This window comes from Protopterus annectens, chromosome 6.part0 (assembly GCF_019279795.1).
Source record: "Protopterus annectens isolate FY-2018-M chromosome 6.part0, PAN1.0, whole genome shotgun sequence".
NCBI lineage: Eukaryota > Metazoa > Chordata > Ceratodontiformes > Protopteridae > Protopterus > Protopterus annectens.
In genome coordinates, this window is record NC_056737.1 from 1745427508 (window position 1) to 1745454390 (window position 26883).

The window sequence follows — 26883 nt, forward strand, 5'->3', positions numbered from 1 at the left end:
TGTGTAACTTATTTTATTTTATTTTACATTTGTTGACCGGGCTAGTCTAGCTGGATACATGTCCATTTTCAGTAGAGGCCCGAGGAGTTAAGCTCCAGAGTTTAAGAAGAAGTACATTTGCGATATTACAAGAAAGTAAGGGTAACAATATGCAAAGAGTACACACAAATTGAGCCAAAAAATTACAAGCAAGGTTATACAGTTAACATCATAAAAAAATTTACATTTTAAAAATATATATATATATTTTTTTTGTGTTGAGGGGGAGGTTGAAAAAGGGAGAGTGAGTAAGATAAGAGGGGGGTAGGGTTTCATGATGAAGGGATTTGTCTGATGGCATAGAGTGATTAGTCAGGATTAGTGCAGGGGCACATCCATTGAGATTTGAGCTGGAGTTTAATTTTCTTTTTGAAGAGAGATTTAGAGGGAATAGTGGTAACTTGGGCAGTTCCTTATTGTAAAGTATACAAGATGGTGGTTCATTTCCCTACACACTGTATGGCAGAACATTTCAGAAATAGGTTTCAGACTAATAATTTCAAATTAACTGTGCAGCCCCTTCAGGTTGGACTAAGTATTTATTTAAATTTATTGAGATATCTGTGATGTCAGCATTTTTGTGATTGTGTACTTATGAGATCGATCTTGGGGGTGGGGTGGGGTGGCTGTGCGTGTCTATGTGTCTGTGTGTGCATGTGTAAAACCATTTAAAATGTCAAGTCTCTTAATGCGGAGTCCGGAAAATGTGAGACTGAAGAGCTGAAAATCTGGACTTGCATATACTAAATCCGAAATTGCCATTTCTCAGAATATTCCCTTTTGTATAAGATATTTAGGGGGTGTATATGTAAGGTTGGGGGATGTGGGGTTAAGTGGGGATTGCTCACCAAGCAAAAAAAAAAACAATTTTAAAGGAGAAAAGTATTGTTCAGTATTTTTTTTTCTCCTGTATTTTTGTGTGCGTGTTTTTTTTTTTTTGTGTTCTGTGTTTTGCCATTGAGAGGCCCGACATTTCAGTAAGGAGTAAACCAATGTGGTTTACAAAAAGGATTTGTGCTTTGTGCTTGAGGGATGTAGGAAGGGTTTACAGGGTAGGCGCATGAACCAGTGTGGCCACTGTAACCAGTGTAGATTTATCAAGGAAGGTGAGGAAGTGTCTATACCTAGGTGGTGGAACATGTATTTTAGACATAGACTGAATTGTCATAGTACTAATGTGGTGTATATAGCTTTGTGCCAACAATGTACCTAATTTTATATAGGTAAAACCAAGAACAAGTTTAAAACAAGTATTTACCAACACCAGTATGATATTCACAAGCTGGATGTCAAAATGCATTAGCCAAACATATTATCAGGTTTCCCACACATTCTTTTAAGTATTCTTGTATAGAAAAAGTCAGTTTTGACTAGGGTTACCATACATCTGGGTTTCCCCGGACATACCCTCTTTTTGAGCTCCTGTCCGGGCGGTTATTGAAAATTCTGCGATTGACAAGTCACAGAATTTTTAAAAAACAGACGTCCCTATTTCAGTGGGATTTTTCCAGGATCAGCAGTCCGATCCCGAGTCCCTCACTGCCGGTTGCAATTCCGGCAAAACCGCCTCCGCTTGTTTTTTTTATTGGCTCGTATACCGGTATATGAGCCAATCAACAAACGGAGCTCTGTTCAAAGCGGAACTGCTTGATGTTCCGCATTGAACAGAAGAGGGTCCGCTGTGCAAGTTTTTGATTGGCTCGTATACCGGCATACTGGCCAATCAAAAATCGCCAGACACGGAGCTACTTGTCTTTAATGCGGAACTGCGATGTTCCGCATTAAAGACTAAAGACCTTTTTTTTTTTTTCTTGGTCTTCACCTAGTGTGAAAGACCTTTTGTCCCAACCTGGCCAGTCAAGAATCTGGCAACCCTAAAAGAGGAAGAAAAAATATGGTAACCCTAGTTTTGACCAGAGGGGAGGGCCACATGAAATTTTACTTGAATATAAAGAACTGATTTGGCAGCTAAAGAGCAATGCCACTGTACCCCCTGGTTTAAATGAATCCATAACTATAAATAGTATTTTAAAATTAAAAGCTGAATTTGTGTTTTCCTAAGGGCCTGTGAATATGGGGGTATTTGTAAGTAGGAATTTTGATGCTAGATTACAAAAACAGGCAAGGTTTTTATGTGTGTAGGTGTTTATATGTCTATAACTTTATATTAGATGTATGTATTGTTTTAAGGACTAAGGGGTGGAATTTTTGTCATGTGACAATTGCAGTATTTAAGCTTAATTGTGATTTTAAACGGTGTTTTGAAGAAGTTTGACATTGTTCTTACGAAAGCGCTCAATATTTGGAATAAACCGGTGCTTGCTGACGTTTTTCGCTTAATTTTTTTTTTGTATTTCAGGAGGGAGCTGTGTGTGTGTGTCTGGGGGGAGTGGCTTCATTACATGGGTATACACTATCTGAAGTAAGTGCATATGCATTTATGTGTTTCATTTGAATCGGTTTATGCGGTTGAACAGTTATGGTGGATTTTGTCTAAACCCACGAGATCAGCTGGTTTAAGCACTTGGGCTTCGCGCTAGTTATTTTACATTAAGGAGGTGTGGTCTGCACTCTTGTGGGAGGAGAGAGAGTAGATTCTGCCCTTTTGAGCTTGGAGTTTCTGGTTAAAGGCTTATTGTGCCTGCTTATTTGAACTGTTTTTTTTTTCTGAAATTGGTACACCTTGTTTACTGTAGCATAGACTAAGTTCAGACCTGCTGAATCTAGCTTTGTTTGCATAACTTGAGCACCAATCCAGACCATTTTTTTTTTTTTGGAGAAGGTTCCCCCGCACCCTAGTGGCAGGAGTGTGCAGTTAGAACCTGTCTGAGCAAAGACTGCTAGAACGGGGCTCAGTTTTTAGCTTTTTATTGGTTAATTTGTTTAAATCAGTTTGCTCATTTGCTACTGTTATATAAAAAAAAAATACACTTTATGCATCGCCACTTAGCTAGGGTTAAACTATTCCTGGCGCCATAAAGTCTGCTCTTCAAATTTTCCCTTAGAACTAGCCAGTTTTTTTAGTTTTAGCACTCAAATCTGTTTCTTTGATCTCAGCACTCGTTCAGAACTCGTTGTAGGCACTAAATAAGCTACAAATTACTACAGCACTCAACTTTCCTCACTTGTCTAGAGGAAAACAGTTTTTAGTACTTAATAAATAAGCACCTATCCAGGCATGTCTAAGGGTCAGCTCCCAGTGTTTTCTCCTGTCTACCTGATGAATCTGGGCATCTTGGGGCAATGCAGCAATTGCTTCATGTACACCGACAACCCTCTCCTCCTACCACCCAACACTACAACCTGTGAGAGATGCACTTATATAGCCAAACTGGAAGCAAAGCTCTCTTCACCCAAGACTGGACTAGACAGTCAAGAGGAGAAGGTAAACCCTTGCACCACACCACACTCATCACATAGTCCCTCAACACCTACACCACCAAACCACACACATGGCAACACAAAACACACACCTACATTCACAGAGCCTCTCAGTAAAAATCTGCTCAAGCTACAGAGACCTCCAAAGCAGAAACGCATGCAACCTTCACTCCCCAACACAACCCAAATGACACATATCCCACAAACTCAGTGTGCCACTCAACCGCAGCCCATAAGGCATAACAACATACCCAACACTCTAGTCATAGGTGACTCTATAGTCAGGCACACTGATGTTCTACTCACCAGGCTAAACAAGGAGAAAGTTACTGTCCGCTGCCTGTCGGGTGCTAGGATCTGCCACATAACTCATGCACTCAGGTCACTCCACAACAAGAACAAATATGACTCTGTCATTTTCCATGTTGGCGTGAATGACCTGAGATGTACCTCCCTGGACTACATGAAAAGAGACATGGAGGAGCTGTCCGATCTTGTAGCCCAGGCAGGTATGACCCTAGCCCTGAGTAGCATCCTGCCATCACCCAGAATGTTACCACATTACAAGGACAAAATGATTGAATTCAACAATTGACAAAGCTTCTGGTGTCATTCTAAGGGGATCCAGTATCTGTCTGCCTGGGGTGACATGATCGACAGACCACGATGCTTTGCCAGAGATGGCCTGCACTTGTCGCCCTTGGGATTCCGGATACTGGCTAATGCTCTTGCCACCCCTATAGTGCCTTTTTTTAGGCAAGGTTCAAATGACAAATTCACCACCATAACCGGTACAAGCAAGCAAAATCTGAGGGTAATGCTACTCAGTGCTAGAAGACTAAACCTCAAAATGCATTCCCTCAAGGCACTCCTTAAAATGGAGAACATCAACATCTGTGCAGTGACAGAGACATGGTTCAAGGCTCCAGAGAGCACCCCTGCATTGCCAGGCTATAATTCATACCACACCTTTTGGCCACCTAACCTGGACCGAAACACTAAAGGTGGAGGCGTGTCCATATTCATTAAGGATATCCACACCTCCAGGCTAGTTGCTCAGTGTAATGCATCCGAGATTATCCAAGTGCAACTAACTCTGGGCAAGACCGCAATCCAAATTGTAACTTGCTACAGATCCCCCACCATGCCCCAGGATTCCCACTCCTCATTTCTTGATACACTGGAAAATATTACAATACAACCCAGCACCCTAGTAGTAGGCGATTTCAACTACCCCACCATTAACTGGGAAAAATACTCCTGTACCAACTCTTGCTCAACATTTTCTGGAATTTATAAATTCCAGTGCCTTGGATCAACTTATCCACACCCCCACCAGGGGCAGCAATATCCTAGACCTGGTCATTACCAACATGGGCAACTGGTGTTCCACACCAGCGGTCAATTCCTCATTGGTCAGATCTGACCACAAGCTAATCAGCCTAAACATCCATATCCCGCCTCCACCCCCATTAGGGAAAACACCGTAAAAAATTTCTCCAAAGCCAACTTCTCGCTTCTTAAGACAGAAGTGGCAAACTTCACAACACCCATGCAGACGGACAATAGAGGTACAACTGCTGAATCCTTCACAAATGCACTTTATAAGCACTTACACGAGTGCATGGATCGTGCTATCCCTAACAGAACCAAGATGCAATCCTCCAAAAAAAGGAAGCCAATCTAATGGTCCCCTGCCGTAAACAAACTCTACAACAGAAGAAAGAAACTGTTGCAAAAAAGAGTAAAATCCCATGACTGGAAGAACTCCCTGATTAGACTCAGTAAGAAGCTGAGATCCCTCATAAAATCCTCCAAAGCTAGTTATGAAAACAAAATTGCCACTGATTCTAAAGACAACCACAAAGCATTCTATAGCTGTGTCAAGAATCTCAATAGCAGCACTCCAGATCTGCTCTGAGTTACAGCACAATGGCAATAAATATACAGAACCAGCTGATATTGCCAACATCCTGGCAGATAGGTTCAGTGCTAACTTTACCCCCCACCCCCAAAGGGCCCTTCTCCATACAAGAAGAATGCAAAGTTCCTGTAATCACGGCTGCACAGGTAAAAACCACACTCTCCAAAGACAAAAACACAGCACCCATGGGACCTGACAACATCCCAGGCTGCGTTCTACATGAACTACAGAATGAACTGGCACCCCACCTAAGCACCATGTTCAATCATAGCCTCCCCTCAGGCTTTGTGCCCACTGAATGGCGCATAGCAATGGTTATCCCACTACACAAAGGGGGAGCCACCATGGACCCCGGGAACTACCGCCCCATTAGCCTAATGAGCCTGGTCTGCAAGGCTATGGAACGTGTCATCATGGAACTCATAAACAAAGACATTGGTAATCACCAAACTCTGGACTTCACCCAGTTCGGGTTTGTAAAAGCCAGATCATGTCTCCTAAACCTGATTGACTTCTTTGAAGCTGTCACCAAAGCTGTAGACGAGGGTAAGGTGATTCACACAGCCTATCTAGATCTCACCAAGGCTTTTGACACCATCCCCCACTCTGGAATTGTAGATAAACTCACTAAACTAGGTATAAATCCCTATGTCACAAGATTGGTTGCCAGCTGGCTTACTGACAGAACCCACACTATGAAAGTAGCAGACTACAAATCCGACTTCAGACAAGTGACAAGTGGAGTACCACAGGGTTCAGTCCTGGGTCCTCCCCTGTTTGGTATCTACTTTTCTGAAGTACAGGCTAACACAGAAGGTCTTTGGCTAACTAAGTTCACAGATGACCGCAAACTGGGTGCCGTAATTGAAACTCCTAACGATGTGGACATCCTACAAAAGGGCCTCACTGAGACAGATGCCTGGTGTCAAAGCCATGGCCTCAAGCTCAATGCCAAAAAGTGCATTGTCATCCCCTCTGGTAAAAACTCTGTACCCATGAGCTACTACATAGGTGGCAGTCCACTTAACACCGAAAGTGTGATGACCTTGGGACACAGGTGGACAGTAGTCTCTTCTCTGATAATCACATCGCCACAGTAGTCAGGAAATCCTTGTACGTGGCACACCTCATCAAAAAAGATTTCTTATCCAGGAAAAAAGAGGTGGTTGTTCTCCTCTACTCATCACTCATTAGACCCATTATAGAGTACAGCGCCCCTTTTGGTATGTACCTCACAAGACATCTACAACAACTGGAAAGGCCGCAGAAATACCTCACAAAGAGGATTACTTGCCTCAAACAGATGCCCTACGCAGACCGTCTCAAAAAACTCCAGCTTTACTCTGTCGCATATCGCGTACTCAGAGGCTATCTCTGCCCAACATACAAAGCTATGTCAAACCAGAGCTGTTGGACATGCTGCACTTAAAGAAATCCAAATCCCTCTGAGCTACACGCTCTAGGGACCTAAACCTTGTCACCACAATAAACAGAACATGCTGGCGGGATAGATTCCTGTCCCATAGACTTCCCATACTCTGGAACAAACTACCTATCTATATCAAGCAAAGCTCCTCATTAGCACTCTTCAAGAAAAATCTTGATGATTGGATGGGACATAGGAAATTCACCCTGGGGATCACCTCTGTGGCTCTGCTTGACAGGGGCACAGGAAAATAATTTTCTTGTGTGGCAAAAGCCAGGGCACCTTTTTGGCTAGGCTTGTATAGGCCCTAGGGCCGATAGCCTAGTACAAACCTATGAACCATTCAGTAAAAATTAAAAAAAAAAAAAAATATATATATATATATATATATATATATATATATATATATATATATATATTTATTATTATGCCCTGTGTGAAGTAGCTCACTCGCTCACACACACACACACACACACACACACACACACACACACACACACACACACACACACATTCCAACCTGCAGGTAGATTTTTCCTTTGCACTTCTCTTATATAAAATAGCCTACTTTTTGGTTGTACAAAGTCATGGTAGGATATGTTAATTAGCTGAAATGTTCATTGATCTCCTGGATCTTGATAAAATGTCTAGGTACCAGTCGGACTAGGTGAGTAAATTCAAACACACAGCAACACAAAATATCCAAAAAAATACATTTAGGAGGCAGTCACTGGAAACAAACTCCAACTTTTAATGGTGCTTCTGGTACCTCGGCAGACAGCCTTCAAGGATTCTTTGAAGGTTGTTTGCCGAGGTACCAGAAGCACCATTAAAAGTTGGAGTTTGTTTCCAGTGACTGCCTTCTGAATGTATTTTTTGGAGTAGGTAGTTACAAGGTTTGGTGATTCTCATAGTTATGTGATTGGATTAGGCCACAAAAAGGTGAATTTCAGATTTAATTGTAGTTGGAGGCTGTGTGAGTCTGATGCTAATGAAATTGGCAGATTTGCATTTATGGATATCCGTGCACTTGACAGATGTACAGCAGGGTGGCTATGACTGTGTTTTCAGCACACTGTTTGAATTTTCACTTTTATTACCAACAACTTGCTATTGAGAGATCCTGCTCTGGTTCAGTGTTAAGGACCCAGACAACAAAGCAGCCTTTCTGGTTCCAGCTTATAGCTGATAATTTAAAAATAATCCAAGACATAGACCATTAGGGATGAATTCAGATTAAGGGGTTGACTAATGGATCCAGTATGCACCCAACAAACCTGGGATCTGTTATGCATCAAAAGTGATTCTAGGCCAGGTTATGCGGGTTCATATATGGGATCACTAGTACATTAGCTCATTTAGTGCTAAGTCTAAATGGTGTGAAATTAGCAATGGATCCAAATCGTCTTGGACTGTTGATAGGTCCTGCTCGTTTGAGGATATTGATGGATCCAGATCATGAATTTCTGATTATAAATCTAGTTTGTATGGGATCAGTAACGGATCATTAATTAATGATTATGAATCCAGTTCATATGAGGTCAATAATGGATCCAACATGTGTGGGATACCTGATGAATCTGACTTACCTGCGACATGTGATACCTCCAGCTCTGCAACCAAAAATAGCTGCAGCTAATTACACCTCATGTGGAAAGGGAAGTGGAGAGATTTCTGTTGACAGCTGTTCTTGTTTGGATAGAAAGAGAGAGGCTAGCATTTGCTTTTGCACTTTGACACTGCCTGCACTTTGGTCAGTCAGCAAGCTGACTTCTGATGAGAACTTGGTCAGTCAGCAAGCTGACTTCTGATGAGAACTTGGATTGGGGGCTGTAATAGAAGAGTTTTGTATGACATTACTGTATAGCCATGGTCCTGCTAACTTTCAAGTAGTATAACAAAACAGAAAGCTCAAGTGGATAAAACCAAACCAGGTGTAATGACCATAAGATTAAAAAAAAAGGTTCAAGGAACCACAGAGAAAGAGAGACAAATGATGATTTTGTGTGTCTTTCTGTAGTTCCTTGAGACGTTTCTTCTTTAGTCCTGTTAATTTTTTCCAGCTGAATGTATCTGGAAATATTAAAGGGTTTCTTTACTTTGCTTTATTGTATGACACTGTGCATCCTGCCACAAGTCTCAGGCACTTCATCTCCTGAAAAGTCAAGCTTCCTTAACTCCTGTGGATTACTGCCCAGGTGTCTGTCATACAGATTTACTGGATGCACCACTGTTGTGTATGTTGGCTGCACCACTGTTGTGTATGCCTTACTTTTAGGCTGTTTGGCTTTCTTCTGTCATGCACTATCCCAGACCATGTGGATGCAGCTCCTGTGATTGTAGCCTTGATCTCCTCATACAGACTTCTCTTTTCCTCCACCCCTCCCCCACATACCTGAAGCTGTTAACCCGTTCCACTATTCTCCTTTCTGTTCAGTTTTCAGCTTCTTTTGACTTCCCCGTTTGCTGCCATGACAACTGTCTTGCCTGTACTCAGTTGTTTTCCTTGGGTCTTCAGTTTGCATTAGTTCTTGTTTAGAGAATTATTGTAATGCCACATTATCTGCATACATTATCTTTGTCGATCTGTCCCCTCTGACTTGTTTGCTAATGTAGTCCATCACCAATATGAGCAGGAGATGGCGCAAAACTTAAGTCTGATGCTAACCCACTCCCACTGGAAACCCCTCTGTGAATCACTGTTCATACATGTGCAGTTCTGTCCTTATAGATAGCCTGCATTAATTGTACCGATGTTTCTGGGACTTTGAACCATTGCAGACTACCAAAATCAGCTTTATTCGGACTTTGTCAAATATCTTCTCCAATTGTCGGAATACAAAGATTGACTATTCTTATCACTGCAGACATTGGGTTGGTTGTGCTGCATCCTGATCGGAATCAAAACTGTTTTGTCATTCATCCTCTCAAGAACTTTTGTGCAGTGTGACAGGAGTTTGACACCTCTGTACTCCCCACAGTTGTGAATGTCCCCTTTTTCTTGTATACTGGGACTAGAACAGTTATTCTGCAGTCATCTGGGATATGCCTTTTCTCCAGTCGGATACAAGTACCCTCAGGAGCCATTTCTTCCCTAATTTGCCCAACATCATCTTCATAACTGGTGTGACTTCAGCTGAGTCTTTTATTTCCCTGATATAATTTTTTTCATAAGGTACAGAAAACAGTGTGAAAAATAGATTCTCAGTGGTAGTTGTAAGGTCTCACAAGTAAAAAAAAAAAACAAAAAAACTTCAGGGTATCTGACCCAGGCATTTCTGAAATGTTGTTATAGGAAGTTGTGGAGATGAGGAAAGAAACAGTGAGAGACTTGTTAGACAGCAGAGTGCATTTGTAGTTAGAGGTGGAAAGGTTTGAAACCTAACACAGTCATGAACAGGATGGGTTGTTGATGAGTTAGCATATACTGAGCTATGCTTGTTTTGAATTTGGGACCTGAGAGTGTTTACATTAAGGGATGTGAATTTGGGATCTGAGAGTGTTTACATTAAGGGATCTGAACATACTGAAGAGCTGAGATACAGGTTTTGATACCGTATAAGGTCCTCATGGCCAGTGTGGTCAGCCCATTTCTTAATTTGTTAGATAAGGTGCAGCCCATTTCTTAATTTGTTAGATAAGGTGCAGGTTCTAACTTACTAGTTGCTTATCAAGTGCCACCATGAAAGTTTGCAGTCAGAGAGTCATATGGACTTGAATTTGAGCAGCTGAGTAGTGTTTGAGGATTAAGAATTTATTGGAGGGGGACAATTGAAGAAATAGGCCTATCCAGGTACAATATCAGAAGCTTCATTAGTCAGCTTGCTAAAGTATGTTTCTGTGCAAGAAATTAACAGACTTGCAGGTAGGACTCTATATGGTGATAATGGTCTCTGTGGTGGTAGCTGAGTAGGTTTCTTTTGCAAATAAGTGGGAAGGTTTGGAGGTAATTTTTCAGCAATGAAGTTGTCCATGTGTACATTTCAAGCAATGCCTGACATTACATTTGTGAGTTATTGATATCTGCCATTAGAAATTGGGGTTTGATTTGCAGCTGCAGGCCTATGCATGATGTTATGTGGCTGACTTGTTTACCAGGTCTTGAATAGTTGAAGCTAGGTGAGTTTGCAGTACTTATTCTCTCTAAATTTGTACTCCTCTGTGTCAGTTGTCAATAATATTTAATCTTCCAGTCACATCTCAGTTGACAGATCTTCAAAATATGCACAACAATTTACATGTTAACTTTAAAGTAGTAATAGTTATAGCTTATTGTTAAGCTTTAACCCAAGGCACTTTACACAATCATCCTGGATGGGTTTTCAGTACTAGTGTAGTTCAACTTTAATATTTTTTTTGCTTCACAAGATCAGGCCCAGTTGTTCTCCTAGCTGCACCTAGTCTGCCCATTTGTTCCCCCCACTGGTAACAGCCAGGGTTTCATAGGCTTGTGTAGGAGCCCTTTATCAACAAAGGGAGACAAATTTAGCTTTAACTTTACCCCCCTCTCCCCCTCAACCTCTTCTCAGGAAATGCCATCAAATATAACTCCTCCTATCACTATGGAACAGGTCTTCAACGCTCTCTCTAAGGTCAAGAGCAGTGCATTGATAGGCCCAGACAATATCCCAGGTTGCCTTCTAGATACCATGAAGCAAATCCTCTCAGGCCCTCTGGAATTGCTGTTTAGCTGTAGCCTGTAAACAAGCTTTATGCATCAGTAGTGGAGAACAGCAACAGAGATTCCTCTGCACAAAGATGGACCATCTTCAGATCCTGGAAACTACAAACCCGTCTCGTCTCACTAGTCTCATTTGCAAAGCGATGGAAAGAATTATCATGGTGGTGATTAGAAATGACATAGGAAACCTCCTGTCAATAGGCCTAACCCAATTTGGTTTCATCAAGGGCTGGTCATCCCTACTCAACCTGATAGACTTCTTTGAGAGGGTCACCAAATCAATGGATGAAGGCAAAATGGTTCAAACTGCCTGTCTTGACATGGACAAGGGATTTAACATAATACTCCACTCAGGCATTGTTGATAAACTCAAAAGGCTAGGTATAAACTCTTTTATATTAGCTAGTGGATAACTAGCTGGCTCACAGCTAGGACCCAGGAAGTAAGAATTGGGGAGCTGACCTCCTACAAAGAGGCTAGTCACATGTAGACTCCCTCTGATATTGGTCCTGGGACCATTCCTTTTTGGTATTTACTTCTGTGAACTCCATTCCAATGTAAAGTGCCTCTGGGTGACCAGATTTGTAGACAGTTGCAAATTAGAAGCAGTCATAGAAACCCAGACCGACACTAATGTTCTACAGGAAGTGCTGACACAGACAACTTGTTTCAGAGCCACAGACTAAAACTAAACATCACGAAATGCATAATAGCATCCTTTGGGAAATCCTCCAGCCTTGGTAACAATCACACCCCAACAGTAAACTCAGTAGCCAGGGAATTTTGGACACACACACACACACACACACACACACACACACACACACACACACACACACACACACACACACACACACACACACACACTGCATAATAGCATCCTTTGGGAAATCTTCCAGCCTTAGTAAAAATCACACCCCAACAGTCAACTCAGTAGCCAGGGATTTTTGGACACACACAGACACACACAATCTGCAATAGTGAGGAAGTCATTCTATGTTGTTCAACTTATAAAGAAAGGCATGGCATCTAGGTGCAAGGAGGTCATTGTTCCATTATATTCAGCATTAAGCATATCTATCATTGTTTCCTAACCAGTCATAGCTAACAAATGGCATGTCCACAGTGGTTCCTCACTAAAAGAATATATGCTGTAAGTAACACATCTTGTGCAGACCACCTCAAAGCCTTGTCCCTGTATTCTGCCTCCTACAGGCTTTTGAGGGGAGATCTATGCCATTTGCAAAAGGCATTGTCAAACTCCACCTTGATGGACCTCCTGCATGTCTGGACAGACAGATATATATCCCAGAGACTACCCCTTCTCTGGAACAGGTTCCCCATCCATGTGAATCAGAGTTCCTCACTAACCCAGTTTGTGTAATTTAGACAATTAGATGGAGGGCAGGAAATTCATCCCTGGTTTAGCACCCATGTCTCTAATGGATACAGACGGCCTGTAAATGGTTCATCTCTCAGGGTCAGTCTTGCAAATGTTTCATCTCCTAAGCCCCTGCTTATACTTATCAAGGGTACTAGAATTTGCCAGATGTTTGGGATGCATGGCTAACCTTAAATTAGCCCTAGTGGTCATTATCCTATAGCACACCTGTGAACCCATGAACCTTTGTCCAGTCATTCTCAACCCTGGAAGTGTTTTCAGGCCATAAATTCCTGCTGGAGATCTGAGCAAAGTTCCAGAGAGCGGACCAGATGGACTGTCATAGCAGAAATCCACCCCCTTCTAACCTCTCCACTAAGATTGTCTGCTTAACTCACAGTGGCTGCCTCCTTCAGGGAGAAAATGGAGGGTTTTCATTGTATATTCACAGTGAACAGTTTGAGGTAGCATGGCCTATTCCACTGGTCTATCATTTGGTTCACCAGCAGATGTCACTCATGTGACAGGTCCTTTATTTCCTACCTCTTCCCAAGATAAGCAAGTAGGTGCAGGCTGCCAAAAGCTCGTCCGGCCTCCCACTACTTGTTTGGTTCTATCACATGTATGTGCTACTAATCAAATACAGTTCAACTGGGTTGTATTGGGAGATTTGCCCTGGTATGCCATGGCATTGGGTTAGAATATCCTAATATATTGAAAATTAAGAAGTGCTGGCAAATTATAGTGTTAATGGCTGTAGACTGTATTAGGAATGTGTAATGTGTCCAGAAATATTTTTTGAGAAAATATTTTTTTTCAAACCATGGCTCAAATAAATATTAATAGCTCACTAACTAGAAGTCCTACAGGTAAATTTAATCACAATATTATTCAGGAAAACACAGCTTTACAGTGGGGTTTATTTTTAAGACTCCAAAATGTAATGTTAATGTTATGCTTTATGTTGCATATAGTAATTTCATATTGTAGAAAGCATTTTCAAAGTGTTGTACCTCAGATATTCTTCAGGTTGAGTAAAAGTCCTGGAGTCTTTGGTTCCCCTCAGTAATAAAAGTGCATCTATTTTGTTGTGAAGAAATATGCACGTAACTTTGCAGTTAGATGGGTGGGTGGGTGGGTTGGTATTTAAATGTTTAGGCTTGTTGGTATAGGGGTGTGATTCTCACTTAGGGTGTGAGAGGTCCCGGGTTCAAATCCTGGTCAAGCCCTGCCTTTTTCTTGGCTAGGCTTATAAGGGCCTCAGTTTTAACAGCCTAATAACTTCCTATGATCCTGTATAACTGAATGGGAAACAGAAAATACATCCCTGGGTTTCCACCTGTTTCCCTCCTGGACAAGGGGCATCGGGTGCTGACTTGGCTAAACTCTTGGCTAGCCTTATAAGGGCCTCAGGGCCAGTAGCCTAGTAACTTCCTGGGATCCTGTATTCCTGTGGTTTATGTCTAGATAGAAAGCCCACGGTTATGTAGATTCCAGTTAAGCAGATAAGAGGGTTTGTGTTTACATTTATGTGTACTGAGTAGGACTTCATTTATCGTACTCCAGGGTGTGTCTTTTAGCATGTACATATAATGGGGCTTGGCAGCACACACTGGTATCCTTTTTAGCAGTCCTGATTGGCTTTACCCAAATATCATTGTGTCTCCGACATTCTATGAGTATCCTAGTTCTTTCCATATCTGATGATAGTCTGGGCAAATATGCTTTTATAGAAGTCATCCTTTTGATTAGTTATATAGGTCAAATGGTAATATTTCAGAGATCTTTTTTTTTGTTGCACTTCTGAATCTCCAGGGCTCACCTTTCCTAGACATTTCAGGGAGTTAACAACTCTCCATACCAGTTAAAAATGCAGTGTCATATGCATATAGTAGTTTGTATGTCATTGTGCATGAGGCAGGGGTGAATGAGTATCAGTAGTCGTACCTGTCACTGGCTGACCAGTGTCATAGAGGACCAGCCAAGATTACTGGCTGAACAGTTCCATAGAGGTCCTAAAGGCCAAGATTGTTGCATGTCCTTTCACAGGATCCTCCAATGCTCCCTGTTTAGAGGTCATATTCAGAAAATTGTAAGAAGGACGTAGAGCTATAGTTAGGCAATCTGGTGCCCTGGTTAGTCCCAGAAGTAGCAACTTTCATCCCCCTCTGAAGATTAAAACTTAAAAATAGAGCAAAAGTAGCTCTTTGCTACAGTTTAAACACAAACACTTGCACATACACACACGCACACACACACTATAAACAACTAAATGCATTCTCATTTAAAAGTCACAGTATCGGGCTTGGATGTTTAAATGCCTGTTATTACTGGTTTTTACTTTGTCTTGGTTAAGGTACTGGTGGGAAGCCAGAAAAATCACTGAAATGGCCCACAGTTACACTGCTACAGAGTGATTTACAGTTTTAATCCCCCCAAAGAGATCCACATGTACCCCAGTGTACGGTGCACTCTGGAGGGTACCTTGCCAACTTTTTTTTTTTTTTTGAAGGAAGTGTAGGTATCAGCACAGTAGGAAGGTTAACAGCTCTTCCAAATTTCAACAGCCTTCTCATGAAGAGTTTCATTTATGTAGCAAGATATTACATTTTTGTAAGATGTGGTCTGGTGCCTTGGACTCCTGATTTATGTATCCCTTGCATCATGCTACAGACAGGAAGTTGGAGGCTGGTTCTCACTCTGTCCACCAGCCTGGCAAAGAATTACAGCAAACTGGCAGGTGTTAGAACTGATAAAGGGCAAGCATTGTCAGAGTAAGAAGTAATAAAGGTACCAGTTTTTCCCTTCCTTTCTCTACACACACACACACACACACACACACACACACACACACACACACACACACACACACACACACACACACACACACACACACACACACTCTTCCTGATTATGTTTACATAAAGTAGGAAGCAGAGGAAGTGAGTCCCATCTCCAAGTGTTAGTGGTCTGATTTAGTCCATTGATTATAGAAAGTTTGGGATTCTTACTGTACAGTCTACATCCTTTTGTCACTCAGGCAAGACTGGATGTATTCAGTGGACATGTAAGTTGCCTGCTTGCTTCCAAGATGAGAGAATGTCACAGAAAGATTTTGCAGCCCGTGGTGACCAGCTCTTATTTTCATGGCTACACTTGGCACTTTTTCTTTTCAAAGCCCGCACAGTCCTCGTGAAGTTTGTCGAAGTCTTATTGCAGTCTAACCATTAAGCAAGCAAGTGCCTTAGTGTTATGGTTAACCTGGAAAAACATTCTCCTTTTCCATTGTAGTTCTCCATATAAATTTGTTGTCACAAGGGTGGACTTCCTTACGGTGAGAGCCTTTTGTCTGAGGAATCTACTCTGTTTTCCTGTAATTTCTGGCTTAGATTAATTTAAAGTAATGAAAAGAGAACAAACCTTTGATTCTAAAGGGGTCTTCATAGCCAAAAATCACTGTTACACTCCTCTAAAGAACCCCCCCGGCTTTGATCTGATATAACTACACTTTCATTTGCGCACACTGACAGGGATGTGTGGAGCTCATCACAAAGACGTCTTCATTCCCATGCATAGTTGATAGGGAGAATTCCTGATAATTACACTATACCTACTACTCAACCATATGAAGCTTGTAAACCTAGTAAAGGAACATTCCCCTCATTAAATGTGCATGGGTAAATGGAAACTAATCTCACCTTGGCCAGCTGATATGGAAACGAATCGAATCGTGGTCAGTTGACATGGAAACGAGTGGAATCATGGCCAGTTGATAACACTCGTTTCCGTTTTTTCTTTGTCTGTAGAATAGCTGTTTGTCTGTCTGAAGCATTAGTATGCTCTTCGCCTTGCTTATGGTTTGAGTGTACATTGCATTATTTTGTTTCCGTCTTTCATTGTGAATGGAATATCCAGCTCTTTTGTTTCTGGAAGATTTCCAGTGGTAGTCTTTCATTGTGAAGCTCTGCACTTTTATGTGACCTCAAGTTTTCTATTTCTCTTCAATTAAAAAGATGTATTTATCACCTTTGAGCTAATAGCTACTTTTAGTTTAAAATTGCAGTCTTAGAAAATGAGTTTGCCATCACCGTAAGTGGAGCACAGGAAAAAAAAAGATGCAGGTCCTGTCTCAGTCAGTCCTTTCTTCACCTTTAATACATAAAGACAGAGCAACTCTTAGAAAAACATGAGATTTGTTATCTTAGGATTTATTTTTAATGTTAAGCAATTCATTTTCTAGTACTTTTTCCGACTACAGAAGACCAGATGAAATGCAGCTCCATGGCTTGAGTATTTATAGGTAGTGGAGTGAGAAGACTGATGTTCTCTTGCTTTTCCTTCATTATTTCTATCAATGCAAACAGCAGTTTGTAAAATCTTTTACTTGGAGACTTGCAGCTTTTCATATTTTTATTTATTTTATTTTTTATTTTTTTTTGTGAATTGTAGACAGGGTTGTAAAATGCTTATGGCATGCTACCACATAACTTGGATCAAGGAATGTTTTGTTTTTGTGTACCCAAAATATGGTTTACCTTTTTTTATTTATATATTTTGCTCATTTGTTTATGTGAGATATAAAGACATGTGGAAACAGGACCGTGGCTACTTCAGAACTCAACCGTAGAAATCTGTTCCTAGAAAATATCTGACTCGCAGTAGTCTTCACTTCAACCATATAATTTCTAGAAGAATGATTTCTTGTGACTATAAGACATCTATGACTGATGATTTGGTTTTTGTGGGTTTCCCTCCTCCCTGTCAGTTGTTGATTAGTTGTTGGATCTCTGCCTGGGATGTGGATTGGCTGTGAGAAATGCCTCTGATCAAGATACAAAGATTATGGCACATAATCTTAAACTTCGGAGGAAGGATTTTGCAGCCAGTCCATTGAGTTTTCAGCCATTCTGACCACTGCTGCTGCTTTCAGGCGTTCCACTGTGGTGGGTCTAAATGTTTCATGCAGGGCTATATCACATGGGCATATGTTTGATTAAGAGATGCACTGAGGCAGCTGTCCAACTGAAAGTTAAGATTGGGAAGGAAATGGAGGGTATGCAAAGGCATTGTTAGATCTACATGCCTGCATGTTTTAACTTGATATTTGAGTTAGTACATTGGTCCTTCTCTTGCCCTTTTCAGCCACAACCAAAAAGTAGAATAAATGTACTCAGTTTCATACTTTCTTCTTATAGGTCATCTCTTTCATTTAATGCTGTTCTTCCTATTTGACAGAAGAAACCGCAAACAATAACGCTTAATATGGTATTCAGTACTGCCGCCCACAACTTCAATGCATTATGCATAGTTACATTATCACAAGTATCTGTTTCAAATTTTCTTTGGAATTTAGTGTGATATCTCTACCAGTGTCAGTTGTAACATTTCTGTGTTATATTTTCATTTTTTTCCCTCAGTTGAACTTGAAGAAGATTCATCTGGATCAGTGTTTTGCCTTGATTAACAAATGAAAAATGAAACGAATAAATGCATGTGTATAAATATATATAGATTAATGGCAAATCAGTGAAGTTCACTATTATCAAAACACAATCCAAGGAATACTCTCCATGGAATAGTAACCTAAACCAAACTGTAGGCCTACCAAATGCACAAGGATAGAAATAAATAGCAAGTGCTATACTACTTAGCCCTACTGCACATTACATTAAATTAAATCTCGCCTCCAAAGCAGTTTATTTCAGGAACAAGCTTAAACTTTAAATGATTTCCTAAGCAGATCTTGATGTGATTCACAGAGTTTTGCATTTAAACAGAAAACAAATAATTGACCATTTCCCTCCCATTGCTTACTCTGCATTGAATTTCTCTCTTCATTGCATGCTCTGCTTCCAGATTCCTCTGAACAAATCCCAAAATGCAGTATGATTAGTTAGTAAGTAATACATGGAATGCATCAGCAACGTAGAATACAATTAAAAGTAACATCCTCAAATAACATGGCCAACGTGTTTCAAAAGTATAAAGAAATTCGAACACCATTTTTCAGCTGGAAACATCACTTGGTCAAAAACATTTTCACTATTTCCACCATCCTAGTTAATGTCATATCCCTTAGTCTATAGAGACATTCATTCATTCTTTTCACTAACCTAATGATGTTTAACAAAGCCCACCCAGACACAGAAACACAGAACAAAAAAGCACAAGTAAAGTGTTTTTGTTTTTTTTCAGGAGGCAAGCCCACCACATCCTCCCTCCCCCACTTGGGAGATGTTGTGCCCCCACCTCCTGATACTTGTATATATCAGCTCTGAGATCACACCCTGGCAAGGAAAGGAAAACTACATAGTCCATACTATTACACTGTCTAATGTATCCCATGACTGTTACATGCCAGACATATACAGTGTTATGTGTTAGTATATATAAATAGCAGAGGGTGTGGAAATGAATGTTTTTTTAGTTTTTTAGGTTGCATGCTCAAAGGTTATTAGTCAGTAAATACATAGTAAAATGTCAACATTTACATTGTTGAAGTCTTGTTGTCTATCAGAGATGGTGACATTTGGGTCTGTCAATTTAATTAAGTGAATTTGACAAACTGGACCTTGAGCAAAGTGTATTTTGTTGAACTTCCATATAATCGTGTGTGTGTGTGTGTGTGTGTGTGTGTGTGTGTGTGTGTGTGTGTGTATTTTTGCATGCATGTATATATATTTACACATACACATATAAAATGTCTGTGTATGTGCTTATCTATGTATGCACTTATGTTTTTTTATAATGTATGTATGCGTGTGTGTGTGTGTGTGTGTGTGTGTGTGTGTGTGTGTGTGTGTGTGTGTGTGTCTACTTGTGAATTTAGTAGAGAGTCAGCCTTCACGTGAGAGGAGACTGGGGTAGTTGAAGAATGTAGAGACACAGAATATAGCCAGACTCTGTATGGGTAGTAACAGGAGTAGTAAAATGTGGAGCTGTGAGGTAGGAACCACTGAGCCATAGTACTGTGCTACATCAGAACATCAGCTGTATGATGATGTTGTGAGTGGTACTCGTCAGCATTGCTGAAAACATAAAGCTGCATAGCGATGCCTGCTGCAGTACAAGCTCCAGGCTATAGAGCTGCTTGCTACTGCCTGCTGCAGTACAAGCTCCAGGCTATAGAGCTGCTTGCTACAAAGGACACACTCAAATGTCCATTTTTAAAGCTCCAATATGCCACAAAACCTTTCTTTGTTAAGCAAAATGTGTTTTGTGCAATTGTAGTTTAGTTATTTGGAGCAAGAAATACATTTTTTCTTACCATCTTGTTTCATTCTGCATAGAATTTGCCCCCCCCCACACGCACACACACCATGTTATAGCAGAATGCACATAAGTACTTTCTTTTTGGAACGTGTGGTTTATTCTTAACAAGGTGGCAAATGTTTTGCTTGTGTAGTCATGTTCTGAATTGTAGTAACATGAGAAATAAGCTAAGCACATGGCTGGCATGTGAGTGCTAGCTGTGCAGAGAGCTGATTTCATGCTGTTCTGGCACATTCTCCCATGCAGCCAAGTTCATAAATGGTGGGACTGACACCCGGTGAAATACTGAGGTGTCAGCTGTTTGTTAATCATGTCTTACCCCCGCCTAGTCTAGTGGCAATTGTGACCACAGAAGTGGCACTATACATGTAGTATGTAATGTGAAAATGCCCAAACATTGTTCCTGAGTTCATATTAGCTAAGAACGTTTGTCAGTGCACAAGTCTGCTTTTTAACTTTTGCAAATGTTCTTTGTAACATTGTTTTCAGTGCTGGTGTTGGGTTTTTAACTTGGATTCAAGCTTCATCTGACTTCCTGTTTCAAGGAAAGAATGTAATGCCAGGACCTGATGTTCTTAAGTTGCCATTACCCCTGTGTTTTCCTTCCTGTGTGTGTTGGGGTTTTTCTTTTACTGATCTGGCCCTGATGAGGTGATTGTGATTGGCTGCATCCTTAAATCCATTTAAATTTATTTAGTATGCAAGACAGAATGTTGTCATGGTTATACTTTTTCCATTATTTATTTATTTTTTTTTATTCCTTTTGTTAATTGGGTAAACCTACTAAGAAACTGCTTCAATGCAGAGGCAATTTAGGACTACTGCCTGGTAAAGTCTCATAGCAGTCAAACAGAGACCGAGAGAATCAAAGCCAAGTTTGTAGGATGCAATTCATGAACAGTTAATAGTCTTAATCCCATGAGGTAAAACCGCTAACCTGCAGTTTGAATTACAATCAATTTAACAGATTATAATGTGTTAGAGGTGGTTGTTGTATGACAAAATTAACAAGTTGGCAGCCTTGTTAAGCTGTTCTGCTTCTGCCACATAGCTTGTTAGTCTCCATGGCCTACACAGGCAGGGCAGCTTAACATAACCAAATGCTTTGAACTAATGGATCCTAAACCAGACCTATGTCCGAGAGAGATTAAGAGGAGGAAGCAGTGGAAATTAACACTGCTTAATAAGCATCTTTCCTTCGAATTGAAACCCTGTTGAGAGCCAAGTTTATAACTCAGTGTCTCCCAACTCTTGGGAATAAACTTGAATGTTAAAGCTGTGTGATTCACTATCTTTTTTTAAATGTAACCTAAATAACTGGATGAGCATTCACATGTTTTCTCCCAGATTGATTGGTTTGGTCCTCCTCCTACAGAAAGGAGGTGTAGGTTGATATTTTTAAAAGAAACTGCTGCATTTAATATGAGCTGTGGAAATTCGCTCACCTTCTGATATGTTTAATTAGAATATAACTGGCACAGAAGAGAATTGGCCTGAGGCATTTCTTCAAATTAAACCCAGTTGAAAGGCACAGTTAAAAAAAAAAACACATTTAATTTGTACAAGAGCCCCACATTTCCCAAGAAGGAGCTGTGACTCCATACACTTTAACTATGATAATTAACTTTTATAGGTCACAACTACTTTGGGGAAAGGACCCCCATCCCATATTAGTCCATAGTGTTTCATCAGATTTCTTATGCTAAAGTGACCTGATTAACTGTATTTTGATTAACAATGTGAGTGACCCCCCCCCCACACATAACAATAGCAGACAGTGAGCTGAATGACCGTAACATGGTCTCTTAACATTGGAACCCTGATGTGATACAGATAGTGTTGTCACGTGTCCTGACCCTGACTTGTATTTTGTTCTACACTTTAGAGTAAAGTAACTGTAAGATGCTGATTTGTTTTTTTTTTAAATCTTTACCTTGAAACTCATTTTTATTTTCTTAATGTGCAGAGCAGTGGTGTTCTAGAGGAAACCATAGAAGGTAGCAGGCATCAGCCAACTTGAAGATTCTTACTGGGTCCTTTACGAAAACATGAAATAAAAATAAATGCATTTCAATTTCATCCTTATTCTGGATCTTAAGTCCTAATCTCTGTCACAGAAGGTGACGCAAAGTGTACAAATGAGTAAATGACACCCCTAAATAAAACATATTATAAATATGAAGTGCTGTTCAGCTTGTGGGTACTATAATTAGAACTAAAATGCATTGAGTAAATGTGAAAATAAACGGAACTGCAGCATAGAACGCTACTGTTAATCTCAAAACAAGAGGCACACTGAAATCATCCATACTGAAAAAAAAAGTGAAATATCAGCTAAAAACCCAATCATAAACTAACAGCCTGATAAACTAGCTGCAGAACGTACTGTCAAATCTAGATGTAACAGCTTCCCCTCGCCAGCAAAGTCAATGAAAGCAACAGTTCTCCAAGTTGACAGGGGTCCACAAAAGTTTAAACAAAGAAAGGGTAACATGTAACCATTCTGTGTCCTTGCAGACAGAAAGCAGATCACACACAACATGAAGGGACGTATTATTGCAGTTCCAGTATATATCCAGAAGGTTCTTGTAAACAAAGCAGATTTTATGCAAGCCCAGAGAACCATTGGGATTAGTTACATGTAACCATGATACTAAGGGATGAAAAGTGGAAGCCAGTTCCATATCAACAGACTACCCACTACCGTAGTAGAATGCAAACAGCTCCGAAATTCCGTAAAAAAACTAATAACTAGAGACTGGAAATCCTACTACACCAAACTCCAATCAGCACACCCCTCCAACCCTAAACAAATCTGGGATATTACCTCCTCTCTCCTCCATCCCGGAAACAAAGTCAAACCCCTGCCCCAACCCAAATCTCTCTGAATTCGATACCTCCACATTATTCAACTCCTTCTTTGTGGACTGCATAGCTAAACTAACCACGTCCTTCCCCAACCTTCCTCCTAGCTCTCTCTCCCCACCCTCATCACATCCTTCTGACAGCATACGACATCCACCCTCCTTCAAATTCAACCGTGTTCCCACAAACATCATAAAAAAACTACTATCCCAACTAAAACCTTGCTCATCTGCACCAGACAACTTACCCCCTTTCTTCCTCAAACTTGCAGCCAACAGCATAGCCCTACCTATCTCCATTTTAATAAACAGGACCATCCAAGAATCCCATGTCCCATCTATCTGGAAACACGCATTCATCATTCCACTTCACAAGGGTGGTAAAAACTATGATACCACCAACTTTAGGCCAATTGCTATTTTCTCCCCACTCTCAAAAATACTAGAAAAATGTATTCATACCCAACTAATGTCACATCTAATCCACAATAACCTCCTCACCCCCACCCAACATGGTTTCCGCCCTGGCCATAGTACCACTATAGCTCTTCTGTCTTTCCTTGAATCCATCAACCAGACCCATGACACTGGCAAACTAGTATCTTCCTTATTCCTAAACCTATCTAAAGCCTTCAACACTGTCTCCCATCCCATACTCTTATCACAACTTTCCACTCTCAGCCATTCTCCCGCTAGACTAGCTTGGTTCTCTAGTTACCTGTCTGAAAGACTCCAAGCTGTAAAATGGAAATCCTTAATATTCTCCTTCCTACATACCTCCACCGGTGTACCACAAGGATCTGTGCTAGGCCCCCTTCTTTTCAACATTTTCATTAACATCTTTCATCTCTCCATTCCAAATTCCTCTGTAATTCAGTATGCAGATGACTCTACTATCATCTGTACTGCTGACACCCCCTCTGACTTGCTATTAAAAACTCATGTTAGCCTTTTCAAAAACTAAAACTTGGATGCAGATCAACCACCTTGCCCTAAACTCGACCAAAACCAAACTAATGGTATTTACTCTCTCCAGAACTTCCACCATTGATAATTCCTCCTTCATTATATTAACCCTAAACAACACCCCCATTGAAATCATATCTCACACAAAGCTCCTTAATGTCATCATCGATGATCAACTAAAATTCGACATCCATATAAATACTGCTATTAAAAAAACTCATAAGAAATTAGGACTCTTGTATCGACATAACCGCTTCCTTACAGCAACCAGAAAGACCTTAGCCTTCTCCTACCTTCTCCATCTATCACATATGGTGCCCCCCTGCTCAACAATCTCCAACTCGGTTGACAATCCAAGTTAGAATCCTGCTACAATAAAATCAGCAAATTTGCCACCAACTCCAAATATTCATCCCGTCACTGCCTATCCCTTCAATGGCTTGAATTACCAAACTACCTAAACCTGCTAAAACTCTCCATAGCTCACAATCTCATCTTCAAACCATCCAGCTCTCCAGCTCTCTCCTTCACCTTATCCCCCTATATTCCAAATTGCCCACTTCGGTTAGAAAACCAAAACCTATTACAAATTCACAAACCCTCTAGGCCCCCTGGCCGCTTCCTGCTATCTTACTCTATAGCCAAACTTTGGAACTCCTCCGCCCTACCTTCGAAATACTGCAAATCCCACCAACTTCAAATCCCACCTTCACTCGTATCTGTCCTCCAAGTGGATTTGCTCCTGCTCTTCACCCACGAGTTCCCACTTTGTAATTCATCTTTCACACTTAACACTCTGCTCATCTCTTGCGTCCTCTACTACTAATACACTGTCTGTAAAACTATACTATGTTCACTCTGCTTATAGAACAAATCTTCACTACCACTAGACCTATATTTTATTCTAACACCTACTTATGCTAAATTCACTAAGTTATACTGTAACATGTACTGTATGTCTGTTGTTTTGAACAATGTCCTCTTAATGATGGATCTAACTTACTATTGATAATATTTTTGACATTTCTGAATTAATTGACTTGTTATTGTAATTGTGTCATGGAGCTTTTCTCCCCGGGCCTCCACTGAAAATGGGCCTGTCAAAGCCCAGTGGACTTCCCCAGTCATCAAAGTGAAATAAATAAATAAATATAATAAATAAAACTCAATGGCAGTTTATAGTAATAGCCACAGTAATCAGATTTCCATACTAAGTAAGAAAGATGTGCCATATATAGAGATTTCTTAGTGAACATTTTGAAAAAATACTCATAATCTTGGAATGATAATCATAGACAGAACAACAACAACACTTCCACAGTGATTCAAAATGAGCTCTTCAAAGCTCACTAGCAAAAAAAAATTTTCAGATGGTAAACAGTTCTGTCAAAATTGTGTGAAACAAAAAAGTAGTATATTTCATTAAAATTGGCACAGAGTAATATCAGCAATCCAGAAACCAGAATGGGCAAACAGCTCCCCAAAAGTATTGAACAATATTAAACGAAATGGACAGAAGCATAATTAATGCATCTGCATAATTAAAGCCAACTGAATGCAGCACAGTTAAGTAGCATAAAATTGTAAACCAAATATGTCAGTGGGGAACCTCTTGTCTCCATCTTTGTACATGCTGATTATATTCCAGACCTCACATATTTCTAAGCAGGTAATAGTTGTAGAATTAATGTTTGTTATTTAATCAGCATATGTGCTTTCTCATGCATTTATAAATGTAATTAACCACAATATTTGGTCGGTTCTTTAGCTGTACTTTATTTGGTTGGACGTACACCTGCTACCCATCTGCATAAGTAATTTGCTAACCAAAACAATCTCTTCATAATTTTTGTCTTGGTGACAGCTGGTCCTACGATTAACGGTTGACAGACAGCGTGTCTTAGTGGCAGTCGGCACATAGATTAAGGTTGTGAGCTATAGTTTCTTGTGATACAAGGTTTGATTATTTCAGCCCTCATTTACCGAAGTCACTTAACTAGACATTGGTCTTTTATCGCCCCTTAAAAGGGACCGAGTGTCTAGTTAGCCTACGTGGTAACAAATAGGTTTATTGTTATTAGTGGATTAAGGCAACAGAATGCAACTTAGTAGTAGGATAATAAAATGATGTCCTGACTAATAACCATTCCTACTAAATAAAATACGTGATTAGACTGAGTGACTTTACTTGGTTGCCAACTTCCCAGGCCTTCTTCCCTGAAAACAGGGATTTAGGTCTGGTTGTTTTTATGTAGTTCATAAAGAATGTCAAAAAGAAGCACTACGATGTAAATTGTACTGGTGCAGTTCCTTACTCGTGTTTAATTTAATTACAGTTTTGGTAACATGCTAGCTTTCTTACTGTATCCCTTTTTTAGCATTTCTTAAACAATTTTCTGAGCTTTTTATATTAAACTAGCATTTGACATTAGCAAATATACTTCAACTTCGTTTTGGACAGATATGACTAAACAGTAAGTGCTTTAGTAACTTCAGAATTAAGGGTTCTTAATGATGTGGTCTTCCCCAAAATAAAATGCAATTAAAAAAATAATAGTAATAATAATAATAAATAATAATAATGGTCTTATGCTATTGCTGCAGAACTCTGAGGTTCATATTACATTTGAATTTGAAAAAAAAAAGAACACGCTCTGGTTTTACATGGGGCAAAGCATTTCCCGCCAACATCTCTTCAGGTCTAAGGTTGCCGTACTTCAGGGAAAAGGTTGTTTCTGCACATTTAATGAATGTCTGTGTGTGTGCATTTTCACATACAGTGATGTTCACCAGGGCCGGCGTTAGCATTTTGGGGGCCCCCAGCAGATGTCAAGTTGGGGGCTCCCTGGGCACTTCAAGTCTACGTATCACCTTATCACTGCCACCCTTCCTAAGCAAAATTTTAGTTCATACTGCAGACTTTTAGGAGTACTGCTTACATACTAATCT

General features: G+C 40.3%; 1 protein-coding gene across 8 annotated transcripts in view; it reads left to right on the forward strand.

Annotated features, from left to right (window-relative positions):
- The window catches only part of TNS1 (tensin 1), a 2530757-nt gene that overhangs the window by 2173416 nt on the left and 330458 nt on the right, over positions 1 to 26883 (forward strand). The window lies entirely within an intron of this gene.